This window comes from Schistocerca americana, chromosome 5 (genome assembly GCF_021461395.2).
Source record: "Schistocerca americana isolate TAMUIC-IGC-003095 chromosome 5, iqSchAmer2.1, whole genome shotgun sequence".
Lineage (NCBI taxonomy): Eukaryota > Metazoa > Arthropoda > Insecta > Orthoptera > Acrididae > Schistocerca > Schistocerca americana.
The window spans coordinates 733,613,483-733,626,075 of NC_060123.1; positions in this window are offsets into that span (position 1 = coordinate 733,613,483).

Here is a 12,593-nt window from a genome sequence, read left to right on the forward strand (position 1 = left end):
AATGCCGCCTTAAGTACAAGAATAGAGACTGTTCTCACCGTCGGTGCTTTGAGCATTCCCTGTGAGACCAGTATTAGTTTCCGCTACACCTCTGCAGGGTCAGTTTATTCCATGGACCTTCACATTGACGATGAAACGCAGAAAAGGCATCGGAATTAAATACAAGAGGCACAATGCCGCCTTAAGTACAAGAATAGAGACTCTTCTTACTGTCGGTGCTTTGAGCATTCCCTGTGAGACCAGTATTAGTTTCCGATACACCACTGCTGGTTCAATGTATTCCTTGGACGTTCACATTGACGATGAAACACAGAAATGGCATAGGTATTAAATACAAAAGGCACAATGCCGCCTTAAGTACAAGAATAGAGACTCTTCTTATAGTCGGTGCTTTGAGCATTCCCTGTGAGACCAGTATCAGTTTCCGATACACCACTGCAGGTTCAATGTATTCCTTGGACCTTCACATTGACGATGAAACACAGAAATCGCATCGGAATTAAATACAAAAGGCAGAATGGCGCCTTAAGTACAAGCATAGAGACTCTTCTTACAGTCGGTGCTTTGAGCATTCCCTGTGAGACCAGTATTAGTTTCCGATACACCACTGCAGGTTCAATGTATTCCTTGGACCTTCAAATTGACGATGATACACAGAAATCGCATCGGAATTAAATACAAAAGGCACAATGCCGCCTTAAGTACAAGAATAGAGACTCTTATTACAGTCGGTGCTTTAAGCATTCCCTGTGAGACCAAAATTAGTTTCCGATACACCACTGCAGGTTCAATGTATTCCTTGGACCTTCAAATTGACGATGATACACAGAAATCGCATCGGATCTAAATACAAAATGCACAATGCCGCCTTAAGTACAAGAATAGAGACTCTTCTTACAGTCGGTGCTTTGAGCATTCCCTGTGAGACCAGTATTAGTTTCCGATACGCCACTGCAGGTTCAATGTATTCCTTGGAACTTCAAATTGACGATGATACACAGAAATGGCACCGGAATTAAATACAAAAGGCACAATGCCGCCTTAAGTACGAGAATAGAGAGTCTTCTTACAGTCGGTGCTTTGAGCATTCCCTGTGAGACCAGTATTAGTTTCCGATACACCACTGCAGATTCAATGTATTCCTTGGACCTTCACATTGACGATGAAACACAGAAATCGCATCGGAATTAAATCCAAAACGCACAATGCCGCCGTAAGTACAAGAATAGAGACACTTCTTACAGTCGATATTTTGAGCATTCCCTGTGAGACCCGTAATAGTATCCGATACACCACTGCAGGTTCAATCTATTCCTTGGACATACATATTGACGATGAAACACTGAAATTACATCGGAATTAAATACAAAAGGCACAATGCCGCCTTAAGTACAGGGATAGAGACTCTTCTCACCGTCGGTCTTTGAGCATTCCCTGTGAGACCAGTATTAGTATCTGCTACACCTCTGCAGGTTCAGTTTATTCCTTGGACCTTCACATTGACGATGAAACACAGAAATGGGATCGGAATTAAATACAAAATGCACAATGCCGCCTGAAGTACAAGAATGAAGACTCTTCTTACAGTCGGTGCTTTGAGCATTCCCTGTGAGACCAGTATTAGTTTCCGCTACACCTCTGCAGGTTCAGTTTATTCCATGGACCTTCACATTGACGATGAAACACAGAAAAGGCATCGGAATTAAATACAAAAGGCCCAATGCCGCCTTAAGTACAAGAATAGGGACTCTTCTTACAGTCGGTGCTTTGAGGAATCCCTGTGAGACCAGTATTAGTTTCCGATACACCACTGCTGGTTCAATGTATTCCTTGGTCGTTCACATTGACGATGAAACACAGAAATGGCATCGGTATTAAATACAAAAGGCACAATGCCGCCTTAAGTACAAGAATAGAGACTCTTCTTACAGTCGGTGCTTTGAGCATTCCCTGTGAGACCAGTATCAGTTTCCGATACACCACTGCAGGTTCAATGTATTCCTTGGACCTTCACATTGACGATGAAACACAGAAATCGCATCGGAATTAAATACAAAAGGAAGAATGGCGCCTTAAGTACAAGCATAGAGACTCTTCTTACAGTCGGTGCTTTGAGCATTCCCTGTGAGACCAGTATTAGTTTCCGATACACCACTGCAGGTTCAATGTATTCCTTGGACCTTCAAACTGACGATGATACACAGAAATCGCATCGGAATTAAATACAAAAGGCACAATGCCGCCTTAAATACAAGAATAGAGACTCTTATTACAGTCGGTGCTTTGAGCATTCCCTGTGAGACCAGAATTAGTTTCCGATACACCACTGCAGGTTCAATGTATTCCTTGGACCTTCAAATTGACGATGATACACAGAATACGCATCGGATCTAAATACAAAAGGCACAATGCCGCCTTAAGTACAAGAATAGAGACTCTTCTTACAGTCGGTGCTTTGAGCATTCCCTGTGAGACCAGTATTAGTTTCCGATACGCCACTGCAGGTTCCATGTATTCCTTGGACCTTCAAATTGACGATGATACACAGAAGTGGCATCGGAATTAAATACAAAAGGCACAATGCCGCCTTATGTACGAGAATAATGAGTCTTCTTACAGTCGGTGCTTTGAGCATTCCCTGTGAGACCAGTATTAGTTTCCGATACACCACTGCAGGTTCAATGTATTCCTTGGACCTTCACATTGACGATGAAACACAGAAATGGCATCGGAATTAAATACAAAATGCACAATGCCGCCTTATGTACAAGAATAGAGACTCTTCTTACAGTCGGTGCTTTGAGCATTCCCTGTGAGACCAGTATTAGTTTCCGCTACACCTCTGCAGGATCAGTTTATTCCTTGGACCTTCACATTGACGATGAAACACAGAAAAGTCATCGGAATTAATTACAAAAGGCACAATGCCGCCTTAAGTACAAGAATAGAGACGCTTCTTACAGTCGGTGCTTTGAGCATTCCCTGTGAGACCAGTAATAGTATCCGATACACCACTGCAGGTTCAATGTATTCCTTGGACATACACATTGACAATGAAACACAGAAATCGCATCGGAATTAAATAAAAAAGGCACAATGCCACCTTAAGTAAAAGAATAGAGACTCTTCTTACAGTCGGTGCTTTGAGCATTGCCTGTGAGACCAGTAATAGTATCCGATACACCACTGCAGGTTCAATGTATTCCTTCGACCTTCACATTGACTATGAAACACAGAAATGGCATCGGAATTAAATACAAAAATCACAATGCCGCCTTAAGTACGAGAATAGAGACTCTTCTTACAGTCGGTGCTTTGAGGATTCCTTGTGAGACCAGTATTAGTTTCCGCTACACCTCTGCAGGTTCAGTTTATTCCTTGGACCTTCACATTGAAGATGAAACACAGAAATGGCATCGGAATTAAATACAAAAGCCACAATGCCGCCTTAAGTACAAGAATAGAGACTCTTCTTTCAGTCGGTGCTTTGAGCATTCCCTGTGAGACCAGTAATAGTATCCGATACACCACTGCAGGTTCAATGTATTCCTTGGACCTTCACATTGACGATGAAACACAGAAATGGCATCGGAATTAAACACAAAAGGCACAATGCCGCCTTAAGTACAAGAATAAAGACTCTTCTTACAGTCGGTGTTTTGAGCATTCCCTGTGAGACCAGTATTAATTTCCGCAACACCTCTGCAGGTTCAGTTTATTCCTTGGACCTTCACATTGACGATGAAACACAGAACTGGCATCGGAATTAAATACAAAAGGCACAATGCCGCCTTAAGTACAAGAATAGAGACTCTTCTTACAGTCGGTGCTTTGAGCATTCCCTGTGAGACCAGTAATAGTACCCGATACACCACTGCAGGTTCAATGTATTCCTTGGACCTTCACATTGACGATGAAACACAGAAATGGTATCGGAATTAAATACAAAAGGCACAATGCCGCCTTAAGTACAAGAATAGAGACTCTTCTTATAGTCGGTGCTTTGAGCATTCCCTGTGAGACCAGTAATAGTATCCGATACACCACTGCAGGTTCAATGTATTCCTTGGACCATCACATTGACGATGAGACACAGAAATGGCATCGGAATTAAATACAAAAGGCACAATGCCGCCTTAAGTACAAAAACAGAGACTCTTCTTACAATCGGTGCTTTGAGCTTTCCCTGTGAGACCAGTATTAGTTTGCGCTACACCTCTGCAGGTTCAGTTTATTCCTTGGACCTTCACATTGACGATGAAACACAGAAATGGCATCGGAATTAAATACAAAAGGCACAATGCCGCCTTAAGTACAAGAATAGAGACTCTTCTTACCGTCGGTGCTTTGAGCATTCCCTGTGAGACCAGTATTAGTTTCCGCTACACCTCTGCAGGTTCAGTTTATTCCTTGGACCTTCACATTGACGATGAAACACAGAAATGGCATCGGAATTAAATACAAAATGCACAATGCCGCCTTAAGTACAAGAATAGAGACTCTTCTTACAGTCGGTGCTTTGAGCATTCCCTGTGAGACAAGTATTAGTTTCCGCTACACCTCTGCAGGTTCAGTTTATTCCTTGGACCTTCACATTGACGATGAAACACAGAAATGGCATCGGAATTAAATACAAAAGGCACAATGCCGCCTTAAGTACAAGAATAGAGACTCTTCTTACAGTCGGTGCTTTGAGCATTCCCTGTGAGACCAGTAATAGTATCCGATACACCACTGCAGGTTCAATGTATTCCTTGGACCTTCAAATTGACGATGAAACACAGAAATGGCATCGGAATTAAATACAAAAGGCACAATGCCGCCTTAAGTACAAGAATAGAGACTCTTCTAACAGTCGGTGCTTTGAGCATTCCCTGTGAGACCAGTAATATTATCCGATACACCACTGCAGGTTCAATGTATTCCTTGGACCTTCAAATTGACGATGAAACACAGAAATGGTATCGGAATTAAATACAAAAGGCACAATGCAGCCTTAAGTACAAGAATAGAGACTCTTCTCACAGTCGGTGCTTTGAGCATTCCCTGTGAGACCAGTAATAGTATCCGATACACCACTGCAGGTTCAATGTATTCCATGGACCATCACAGTGACGATGAAACACAGAAATGGAATCGGAATTAAATACAAAAGGCACAATGCCGCCTTAAGTACAAGAATAGAGACTCTTCTTACAGTCGGTGCTTTGGGCATTCCCTGTGAGACCAGTATTAGTTTTCGCTACACCTCTGCGGGTTCAGTTTATTCCTTGGACCTTCACATTGACGATGAAGCACAGAAATGGCATCGGAATTAAATACAAAAGGCACAATGCCGCCTTAAGTACAAGAATAGAGACTCTTCTTACCGTCGGTGCTTTGAGCATTCCCTGTGAGACCAGTATTAGTTTTCGCCACACCTCTGCGGGTTCAGTTTATTCCTTGGACCTTCACATTGACGATGAAACACAGAAATGGCATCGGAATTAAATACAAAAGGCACAATGCCGCCTTAAGTACAAGAATAGAGACTCTTCTTACAGTCGGAGCTTTGAGCATTCCCTGTGAGACCAGTAATAGTATCCGAAACACCACTGCAGGTTCAATGTATTCCTTGGACCTTCACATTGACGATGAAACACAGAAATGGCATCGGAATTAAATACAAAAGGCACAATGCCGCCTTAAGTACAAGAATAGAGACTCTTCTTACAGTCGGTGTTTTGAGGATTCCCTGTGAGGCCAGTATTAGTTTCCGCTACACCTCTGCAGGTTCAGTATATTCCTTGGACCTTCACATTGACGATGAAACACAGAAATGGCATCGGAATTAAATACAAAAGCCACAATGCCGCCTTAAGTACAAGAATAGAGACTCTTCTTACAGTCGGTGCTTTGAGCATTCCCTGTGAGACCAGTAATAGTATCCGATACACCACTGCAGGTTCAATGTATTCCTTGGACCTTCACATTGACGATGAAACACAGAAATGGCATCGGAATTAAACACAAAAGGCACAATGCCGCCTTAAGTACAAGAATAAAGACTCTTCTTACAGTCGGTGTTTTGAGCATTCCCTGTGAGACCAGTATTAGTTTCCGCAACACCTCTGCAGGTTCAGTTTATTCCTTGGACCTTCACATTGACGATGAAACACAGAAATGGCATCGGAATTAAATACAAAAAGCACAATGCCGCTTTAAGTACAAGAATAGAGTCTCTTCTTACAGTCGGTGCTTTGATCATTCCCTGTGAGACCAGTAATAGTATCCGATACACCACTGCAGGTTCAATGTATTCCTTGGACCATCACATTGACGATGAGACACAGAAATGGCATCGGAATTAAATACAAAAGGCACAATGCCGCCTTAAGTACAAGAATAGAGACTCTTCTTACAATCGGTGCTTTGAGCATTCCCTGTGAGACCAGTATTAGTTTGCGCTACACCTCTGCAGGTTCAGTTTATTCCTTGGACCTTCACATTGACGATAAAACACAGAAATGGCATCGGAATTAAATACAAAAGGCACAATGCCGCCTTAAGTACAAGAATAGAGACTCTTCTTACCGTCGGTGCTTTGAGCATTCCCTGTGAAACCAGTATTAGTTTCCGCTACACCTCTGCAGGTTCAGTTTATTCCTTGGACCTTCACATTGACGATGAAACACAGAGATGGCATCGGAATTAAATACAAAAGGCACAATGCCGCCTTAAGTACAAGAATAGAGACTCTTCTTACATTCGGTGCTTTTAGCATTCCCTGTGAGACCAGTATTAGTTTCCGCTACACCTCTGCAGGTTCAATGTATTCCTTGGACATACACATTGACGATGAAACACAGAAATCGCTTCGGAATTAAATATAAAAGGCACAATGCCGCCTTAAGTACAAGAATAGAGACTCTTCTTACACTCGGTGCTTTGAGCATTCCTTGTGAGACCAGTAATAGTATCCGATACACCACTGCAGGTTCAATGTATTCCTTGGACCTTCACATTGACGATGAAACACAGAAATGGCATCGGAATTAAATACAAAAGGCACAATGCCGCCTTAAGTACAAGAATAGAGACTCTTCTTACAGTCGGTGCTTTGAGCAATCCCTGTGAGACCAGTATTAGTTTCCGCTACACCTCTGCAGGTTCAGTTTATTCCTTGGACCTTCACATTGACGATGAAACACAGAAATGGCATCGGAATTAAATACAAAAGGCACAATAACGCCTTAAGTACAAGAATAGAGACTCTTCTTACAGTCGGTGCTTTGAGCATTCCCTGTGAGACCAGCAATAGTATCCGATACACCACTGCAGGTTCAATGTATTCCTTGGACCTTCAAATTGACGATGAAACACAGAAATGGCATCGGAATTAAATACAAAAGACACAATGCCGCCTCAAGTACAAGAATAGAGACTCTTCTTACAGTCGGTGCTTTGAGCATTCCCTGTGAGACCAGTAACAGTATCCGATACACCACTGCCGGTTCAATGTATTCCTTGGACCTTCACATTGACGATGAAACACAGAAATGGAATCGGAATTAAATACAAAAGGCACAATGCCGCATTAAGTACAAGAATAGAGACTCTTCTTACAGTCGGTGCTTTTTGCATTCCCTGTGAGACCAGTAATTGTATCCGATACACCACTGCCGGTTCAATGTATTCCTTGGACCTTCACATTGACTATGAAACACAGAAATGGCATCGGAATTAAATACAAAAGGCACAATGCCGCCCTAAGTACAAGAATAGAGACTCTTCTTACAATCGGTGCTTTGAGCATTCCCTGTGAGACCAGTATTAGTTTTCGCTACACCTCTGCAGGTTCAGTTTATTCCTTGGACCTTCACATTGACGATGAAACACAGAAATGGCATCGGAACTAAATACAAAAGGCACAATGCCGCCGTAAGTACAAGAATAGATTTTCTTCTTAAATTCGGTGCTTTGAGCATTCCCTGTGTGACCAGTATTAGTTTCCGCTACACCTCTGCAGGTTCAGTTTATTCCTTGGACCTTCACATTGACGATGAAACACTGAAACGGCATCGGAATTAAATACAAAAGGCACAATGCCACCTTAAGTACAAGAATAGAGACTCTTCTTACATTCGGTGCTTTGAGCATTCCCTGTGAGACCAGTATTAGTTTCCGCTACACCTCTGCAGGTTCAATGTATTCCTTGGACATACACATTGACGATGAAACACAGAAATCGCTTCGGAATTAAATATAAAAGGCACAATGCCGCCTTAAGTACAAGAATAGAGACTCTTCTTACACTCGGTGCTTTGAGCATTCCTTGTGAGACCAGTAATAGTATCCGATACACCACTGCAGGTTCAATGTATTCCTTGGACCTTCACATTGACGATGAAACACAGAAATGGCATCGGAATTAAATACAAAAAGCACAATGCCGCTTTAAGTACAAGAATAGAGTCTCTTCTTACAGTCGGTGCTTTGATCATTCCCTGTGAGACCAGTAATAGTATCCGATACACCACTGCAGGTTCAATGTATTCCTTGGACCATCACATTGACGATGAGACACAGAAATGGCATCGGAATTAAATACAAAAGGCACAATGCCGCCTTAAGTACAAGAATAGAGACTCTTCTTACAATCGGTGCTTTGAGCATTCCCTGTGAGACCAGTATTAGTTTGCGCTACACCTCTGCAGGTTCAGTTTATTCCTTGGACCTTCACATTGACGATAAAACACAGAAATGGCATCGGAATTAAATACAAAAGGCACAATGCCGCCTTAAGTACAAGAATAGAGACTCTTCTTACCGTCGGTGCTTTGAGCATTCCCTGTGAAACCAGTATTAGTTTCCGCTACACCTCTGCAGGTTCAGTTTATTCCTTGGACCTTCACATTGACGATGAAACACAGAGATGGCATCGGAATTAAATACAAAAGGCACAATGCCGCCTTAAGTACAAGAATAGAGACTCTTCTTACATTCGGTGCTTTGAGCATTCCCTGTGAGACCAGTATTAGTTTCCGCTACACCTCTGCAGGTTCAATGTATTCCTTGGACATACACATTGACGATGAAACACAGAAATCGCTTCGGAATTAAATATAAAAGGCACAATGCCGCCTTAAGTACAAGAATAGAGACTCTTCTTACACTCGGTGCTTTGAGCATTCCTTGTGAGACCAGTAATAGTATCCGATACACCACTGCAGGTTCAATGTATTCCTTGGACCTTCACATTGACGATGAAACACAGAAATGGCATCGGAATTAAATACAAAAGGCACAATGCCGCCTTAAGTACAAGAATAGAGACTCTTCTTACAGTCGGTGCTTTGAGCAATCCCTGTGAGACCAGTATTAGTTTCCGCTACACCTCTGCAGGTTCAGTTTATTCCTTGGACCTTCACATTGACGATGAAACACAGAAATGGCATCGGAATTAAATACAAAAGGCACAATAACGCCTTAAGTACAAGAATAGAGACTCTTCTTACAGTCGGTGCTTTGAGCATTCCCTGTGAGACCAGCAATAGTATCCGATACACCACTGCAGGTTCAATGTATTCCTTGGACCTTCAAATTGACGATGAAACACAGAAATGGCATCGGAATTAAATACAAAAGACACAATGCCGCCTCAAGTACAAGAATAGAGACTCTTCTTACAGTCGGTGCTTTGAGCATTCCCTGTGAGACCAGTAACAGTATCCGATACACCACTGCCGGTTCAATGTATTCCTTGGACCTTCACATTGACGATGAAACACAGAAATGGAATCGGAATTAAATACAAAAGGCACAATGCCGCATTAAGTACAAGAATAGAGACTCTTCTTACAGTCGGTGCTTTTTGCATTCCCTGTGAGACCAGTAATTGTATCCGATACACCACTGCCGGTTCAATGTATTCCTTGGACCTTCACATTGACTATGAAACACAGAAATGGCATCGGAATTAAATACAAAAGGCACAATGCCGCCCTAAGTACAAGAATAGAGACTCTTCTTACAATCGGTGCTTTGAGCATTCCCTGTGAGACCAGTATTAGTTTTCGCTACACCTCTGCAGGTTCAGTTTATTCCTTGGACCTTCACATTGACGATGAAACACAGAAATGGCATCGGAACTAAATACAAAAGGCACAATGCCGCCGTAAGTACAAGAATAGATTTTCTTCTTAAATTCGGTGCTTTGAGCATTCCCTGTGTGACCAGTATTAGTTTCCGCTACACCTCTGCAGGTTCAGTTTATTCCTTGGACCTTCACATTGACGATGAAACACTGAAACGGCATCGGAATTAAATACAAAAGGCACAATGCCACCTTAAGTACAAGAATAAAGACTCTTCTTACAGTCGGTTTTTTTAGCATTCCCTGTGAGACCGGTAATAGTATCCGATACACCACTGCAGGTTCAATGTATTCCTTGGACCTTCACATTGACGATGAAACACAGAAATGGCATCGGAATTAAATACAAAAGGCACAATGCCGCCTTAAGTACAAGAATAGAGACTCTTCTTACAGTCGGTGTTTTGAGAATTCCCTGTGAGACCAGTAATAGTATCCGATACACCACTGCAAGTTCAATGTATTCCTTGGACCTTCACATTGACGATGAAACACAGGAATCGCATCGGAATTAAATACAAAAGGCACAATGCCGCTTTAAGTACAAGAATAGAGACTCTTCTTACAGTCGGTGCTTTGAGCATTCCCTGTGAGACCAGTAATAGTATCCGATACACCACTGCAGGTTCAATGTATTCCTTGGACCTTCACATTGACGGTGAAACACAGAAATGGCATCGGAATTAAATACAAAAGGCACAATGCCGCCTTAAGTACAAGAATAGAGACTCTTCTTACAGTCGGTGCTTTGAGCAATCCCTGTGAGACCAGTATTAATTTCCGCTACACCTCTGTAGGTTCAATGTATTCCTTGGACATATACATTGGCGATGAATCACAGAAATCGCATCGGAATTAAATACAAAAGGCACAATGCCGCCTTAAGTACAAGAATAGAGACTCTTCTTACAGTCGGTGCTTTGAGCATTCCCTGTGAGACCAGTAATAGTATCCGATACACCACTGAAGGTTCAATGTATTCCTTGGACCTTCACATTGACGATGAATCACAGAAATGGCATCGGAATTAAATACAAAAGGCACAATGCCGCCTTAAGTACAAGAATAGAGACTCTTCTTACATTCGGTGCTTTGAGCATTCCCTGTGAGACCAGTATTAGTTTCCGCTACACCTCTGCAGGTTCAGTTTATTCCTTGGACCTTCTCATTGACGATGAAACACAGAAATGGCATCGGAATTAAATACAAAAGGCACAATGCCGCCTTAAGTACAAGAATAGAGAATCTTCTTACAGTCGGTGCTTTGAGCATTCCCTGTGAGACCAGTAATAGTATCCGATTCACCACTGCAGGTTCAATGTATTCCTTGGATCTTCAAATTGACGATGAAACACAGAAATGGCATCGGAATTAAATACAAAAGACACAATGCCGCCTTAAGTACAAGAATAGAGACTCTTCTCACAGTCGGTGCTTTGAGCATTCCCTGTGAGACCAGCATTAGTATCCGATACACCACTGCGGGTTCAATGTATTCCTTGGACCTTCTCATTGACGATGAAACACAGAAATGGTATCGGAATTAAATACAAAAGGCACAATGCCGCCTTAAGTACAAGAATAGAGACTCTTCTTACAGTCGGTGTTTTGAGCATTCCCTGTGAGACCAGTAATAGTATCCGATACACCACTGCAGGTTCAATGTATTCCTTGGACCATCACATTGACGATGAAACACAGAAATGGCATCGGAATTAAATACAAAAGGCACAATGCCGCCTTAAGTACATGAATAGAGACTCTTCTTACAGTCGGTGCTTTGAGCATTCCCTGTGAGACCAGTATTAGTTTCCGCTACACCTCTGCAGGTTCAGTTTATTCCTTGGACCTTCACATTGACGATGAAACACAGAAATGGCATCGGAATTAAATACAAAAGGCACAATGCCGCCTTAAGTACATGAATAGAGACTCTTCTTACAGCCGATGCTTTGAGCATTCCCTGTGAGACCAGTAATAGTATCCGATACACCACTGCAGGCTCAATCTATTCCTTGGACATACACATTGACGATGAAACACAGAAATTACATCGGAATTAGATACAAAAGGAACAATGCCGCCTTAAGTACAAGAATAGGGACTCTTCTTACAGTCGGTGCTTTGAGCATTCCCTGTGAGACCAGTATTAGTTTCCGCTACACCTCTGCAGGTTCAGTTTATTCATTGGACCTTCACATTGACGATGAAACACAGAACTGGAATCGGAATTAAATACAAAAGGCACAATGCCGCCTTAAGTACAAGAATAGAGACTCTTCTTACAGTCGGTGGTTTGAGCATTCCCTGTGAGACCAGTAATAGTATCCGATACACCACTGCAGGTTCAATGTATTCCTTGGACCTTCACATTGACGATGAAACACAGAAATCTCATCGGAATTAAATACAAAAGGCACAATGCCGCCTTAAGTACAAGAATAGAGACTCTTCTTAC